Source organism: Branchiostoma lanceolatum, chromosome 7, assembly GCF_035083965.1.
Source record: "Branchiostoma lanceolatum isolate klBraLanc5 chromosome 7, klBraLanc5.hap2, whole genome shotgun sequence".
Classification (NCBI taxonomy): Eukaryota; Metazoa; Chordata; class Leptocardii; order Amphioxiformes; family Branchiostomatidae; genus Branchiostoma; species Branchiostoma lanceolatum.
This window is the reverse complement of record NC_089728.1, coordinates 20,631,967-20,637,520: the sequence shown is the minus strand read 5'-3', so window position 1 is coordinate 20,637,520 and position 5,554 is coordinate 20,631,967. Positions and strand designations below refer to the sequence as shown.

Below are 5,554 nucleotides of genomic sequence, written 5' to 3'. Positions count from 1 at the left end.
GACTCCTCCCATTGGTCCACGTCAGAACTGACGCGTCATGAATTATTATACTGACTAGGCTGCATCAAATCTTGAGACGTGGCGTCGCTACTACAGACGTGGTCAGCAAGACGGTTGCTCAGACCAATATTGTCAGTAAGCACCGTCCCACTCAAATCCAACATCGCGGTGTTTTTTACAGCCCCGTGCACTTAAAAAGCAATTAAAAAGAGATCGATATTCTAGCCTCTGGCCCAATTGTGTTTACATAATAGAGCAATATCTTTTAGAGTAGCCGCGGTCTGAGGATTTACAAACAAACCATACCGAGATTTCCATCTCACATCCTGGTTGCTCTATTCTTCCACAGGTCTTTGTAAATATCACGGACGGCGCGATTCCCTCAAAATAAAGAGAATGTCAACATTGAGAGCCTCTTCATGATGATGTAAAAACACGCTTTATTGTGTTTGGTACATTTTCGAACAATAGCAAGTAGAAAGATCAGTCATAAGTACAAAGTCGGTCTCTTTGAGGGATAATAACTCAACTGCATGCACGCAATGGTAGCGAGATGTTTTTTCCCGAGTCTTTTTACGAGAGCGTTTGTCTGATGCAAGAGTTTCCTGGCGGTCATTTTTGCAGTACAGGATATCATTACAGTTTTGCGTTATCAAAAGAAATGGCAAAAATATGGAGCAGGAAAAAAAGAGTTCCTGTTACTAACAATGACCTCTTACTGCAAAAACTTGCAATAAAGCAGGAACGAGTAGTAGCATAGCCTCTGTATTGTTGTAAAAGCAGAAATGTACGCAGAGATTTTAAGTTCACGGTTTTCGCGATGAACTAAATAAAACGTTCCATTGTGTGAATGTAGTGCTACTATTATTTGTAACGCGAACTCAAAACTACCGCAAGCACTCCATTTTCTCCCTGTCGCGAAATTGAATCCAAGAGATCACAACATTTTCAACTTTCCAACGTGAATCATGGCATCGGAAAATACGTTTTATTGTATCAGGACTGTACTAAAGAATTATTTCAACCTAAACACCGTGAAAACCTCTTTTCCCCTCTTCCCCCTTTCTAAGTTTCTACTACGGTGACTTTTCTCTAAACGTTAAATCGCGGACGGGAGGGGAGAGAAACCCACGGACAGCTGGAGTTTGCTTGATACAGACTAATCTTACCGTATGGGGTCAAAACTGACCCCACAATGTTTTCTACAAATATAGCTTTATTGGTGTATAGTTTAAGTAATCTATAAGGGACAGTTTGACATGATTAGGTGTGAATAATTTCTGCTCATTATCATAATTGATGCAAAGATAGGGAACATCGTCTTTTGCAACTAACGCTATTCAGACAAGCGGGCTCTTTTGAGGCCTGCACAAACACTTCATGTCATATAGCATCTGAATGTACTTTAAACTGCTCTTATTTTGTTACATCAATACCAACCAATTTAATTCACTATCACTTTTTTTTTATCATTCATAATGTATGCATATTTGATTGCGTCATCGCTCAATATCTAAGATGGCGGACGATATAAATAGAATAGCTATTACCGGCTATTCCAACCTCAAATTTCATCATTACCATGTTTATTCAAACAGAAACAATCTTGATATAAACGTTTTGGTCCATTTGTATTGTGTAATTAGGTTATATGATGACAAAATGCATTTCAAATAATTCCAAATGGCGGAACCAAGATGGCGGATTTCGCTAGTGTATCTTGATATGAATATAAGTTTTATGACGTCATTTTGACGTCGTTCCTGTTGCCATCTACAAATAACGTATTTGGATATATATTGATTTAATCATACATAATATCTATTTAAGTTTTGTCGTGAACCTTTGAATTATATGGAAATACCCAATTTGTTGGTTTCGTCAATAAAATCACATAAATGACGTCATGATACGTCGCAACGTCATTAATCTTTAAGTTCGTTCAAAACATTTTTTTTCACGTTTCTACAAAATTATATTACTTAACTATGATCATAATAACCCTTATCGTATATGTTACCAGATCACAAGTATCAAACAATAGGGAATATGAGTGCAGATTTTGATGAGGTCAGTTTTGACCCCACTGGACCATGCGTAAACTTTCTGGGATATCAACAATGAGCCAATCTCGGTAAGAACTTGTGAGAAGTTATAATATATATATACAAACAAGCTCATAGAAGGAATTTTGTTTTCGACTCGAAATGTCAAAATGGCACATGTTGATATAAGCCTAGGGTAAGTTTTGACCCCATACAATCTGTCCACTTGTCATAGATAGTTTCAAAACGAGCCTCTCGTTCAAATAAATAAAATTTCTGTTACGTATGCCCCAAATGTCAGTGTTTCGATTCCTGTAGAAAAATCCGGGTGACTTAAGCCTGGAGCGTGATGAATCCCACATTCAGAACGGGAAAACCATAACCAAAACCATAAAACTGATTTTAATTGGCCCAAAAATTTACTAAAAATCCTTTATTTTTGCAGTTTAGAGAAGTTAACCGCAAAATACAACTTTTTGTGTTGGGATTTTTTATATTTCTAACTAGAATATTCTGCAGATATCGGGAAAAGGCCAAAAATGGTATGTATTTACATTTCAAGAACCATATTTCAACAGTCTCTGCATTTTCGAAAAATCCCTAAGGCTGCACAAAGTATTTTTTATGGATGACGTCCTTTGGAGACTTTAAATCTAATGCGAGAGCGCGAAAAAAAAACAAGACGGGCCGAAAAAAACAAGATGCCTAGATTTTAAATATTATAGTCGACGACACATGTTAGGACACAAATTGAATGAGAGAACACAGTGTAACAACTAACAATTCTTTTATTCATCATGAAAACAGCAATAATTTGAATAAATCAGTTGAAGTTGAACAGCAGTCGTTGTCCTGTCCTGTTTCTTTCCATATCCCCCTGCTGTCAGGATCATCCTGTCAGCAGTGCATTTTTTTCTACTGCTGACAGGATGATCCTGCCAATAGCCTTAGGCGTTTATTTATGCATTTGGCGTGGCCTAAGGCTAATGGCAGGACGATCCTGCCAGCAGTGCAAAAATTTGCACTGCTGGCAGGACGATCCTGCCAGCAGTACAAAAAATTGCACTGCATACAGGACGATCCTGCCAGCAGTGCAAAAATTTGCACTGCATACAGGATGATCCTGCCAGCAGTACAAAAATTTGCACTGCATACAGGATCGTCCCGTATGCAGTGCAAATTTTTGTACTGCTGGCAGAATCGTCCTGTATGCAGTGCAAATTTTTGCACTGCTGTCAGGATCGTCCTTTTTTTCAATGCATTTTCGCAACCAATCAGAAGCTAGCATATGTTATTGCTACGGTAACAGCAGATATTAGGTGTTTCAAGATGTCGGCCATCATCACAGCGTATCTAAGGACGTACCAGGTGATATCAGCGCGATCCGATCGGATCCGGCGAACGCATGAGCTGGAAACCGGGCCATTTTAATTTCATAATTTCAGCTAGGCTTAACCTATTCATGGGGCATATTTCGGATCGTGATTATAGTCATGTTTTATCTCAAATATCATCGATGCTAGGTGCCAAATTTCTGACATGCTCCTGGGTACTGATACTACCATCCTAGCCCTCTATTAATTGAGCTGAACTACTAGTTAACGTACAACGTACAAGTAACAGCCGTTTCGTTATCACAACTGACTCTTTTTTATGCTGAAATTGTTTAATCCGTCGAATCGACAGCTTGAGAAACGCACTTTTAATAGAACTTACTAAAAGGAATCCACCCCCCTCCCACTGGATCCTAATGTCAATTGTTCAATAAATCCCATGACTTCATCAGACACTTGTGGTTGTGCTCTATTATTACGAGTCATGTCTTGTTTACTGCTCGCCTCTTGGTACTCATTCAGTAACAGGGCGGCCTGGAAATCCGCCCAGTTGGAAAACTTATCTCCAGCCTTCATGGCTGCCGCCATGTTCCTCGCTGAGTCCTTTCGGGCGGGCAATCTTTTTGCGAGCTCTGATTGGCTGAACATTTTTCCTGTCAGCAGTAGAAATGTTTGCACTGCATACAGGAAAAATCCTGTCAGCAGTAGAAATTTTTGCACTGCATACAGGATGATCCTGTATGCAGTAGAAAATTTTGCACTGCACACAGGATGATCCTGTATGCAGTAGAAAATTTTGCACTGCATACAGGATGATCCTGACAGCACTGCAAATTTTTCTACTGCTGACAGGATCATCCTGTATGCAGTGCATAAATTTCTACTGCATACAGGATCATCCTGACAGTAGCCACAACCTTTCGCGTAACGAGTTTTACGTTAATCTTACGATTTGCGGCACTGTCGTAACTCTTTGGTCATAGTTACAGGAAGCGGAATTTCTTTTTTTTTTTTTCTGGGAACAGACCAAAATCAATGCGCGCGCGGACGTCATCCATAAAAATTACTTGGTGCAGCCTAAGACAGAAACCTTGGAAAAACCGTTGGCTTCATTTTAAGCCTTCAATGGGGTAAATTGGCCGCTTTTTGGTGTCGATCTAAATATGGTGTTTGGATGCATGTCATACTGCCCGGACAGGGGGAGGAGGTAACTAACATCGGCGTAAACAATGCTTCATTACACAAACAATGCCATCAGTACCTTCTTTACATGTTGACTAACCTCTGCAAAATGTCAGCAAAGATGTATCGTCCAGAAAATGGTTTGTATTTGTGAAAAAGACGGTTTTTGTTCTAATGTGAGTCACCCAGGGAGAAAGGGCCATGCTAGCGCAGGTTTTCCGTGGATACTTGCATATGACCTTAGGTGACCCCGAATCGAATAGGCGTTCTGTTCGATTTTGCGTCAATCATGTCTGATCGAACGTCATAGAACATAACTCGAATTCGAAAAAAAAGTCTGGGACTTTTGATGCCGAATTTGACCACCGTAAATTGAGGATTTCAAGAAGTACCGGTGTGGTCATGTCAACTCCCGTCTAACGGCTCCTCACGTTGCAGATAGGAGAACGGCCTCCAGATATAGACGTCAGCTGTGTATATAACCAATAACGCCCTTATCCATCGACCTCTTTAAAACTCAGATTCGAATCAGTCATGACCCGTCCTTGTTTGCTTTAACGACTAAATCTGGCAAAATATTCTTCAAGCTCGTCACCAAGGCCAATTGTAGACTGCACATGGTACGGGCACTTTACAAACATGGACTTGGTCACGGTGATCTGACTCTTGCCATAGATTAAACACTCATACGTACCGCTGTTGTAGATATGGCCCAGAAACGTCTCCCACAGAGTCTTGATAGAAATAAACGTGGTATCGATACACAGGAATATATGAATAGCATTATTGGATATGTATTTCCAATGCGTCTATGAGTACCTAAAATAATGTGAAATGTTTCACACTTGTCTAAATGTTATCAACCAATATACTTGCTCATTCCGAAGGGCTGCCATATTTTAGTATCTCCTAAAACAGACACGTGTATTCATGCAGCACCATGAAATGAATTTGTAGGCAAAATGTTGTTCAGATAAACACAGCAATGCTTTA

General features: G+C 39.8%; 1 long non-coding RNA gene across 1 annotated transcript; it reads right to left on the bottom strand.

Moving 5' to 3' along the window:
* Window positions 1-2,815: 2,815 nt before the first annotated feature.
* On the bottom strand, window positions 2,816-4,461 carry LOC136438508 (uncharacterized). The gene is made up of 2 exons (XR_010756437.1): window positions 4,309-4,461; window positions 2,816-3,022 (listed from the first exon to the last, which is right to left on the bottom strand). It is a non-coding gene; the product is annotated as an uncharacterized lncRNA (long non-coding RNA).
* Window positions 4,462-5,554: the final 1,093 nt, after the last annotated feature.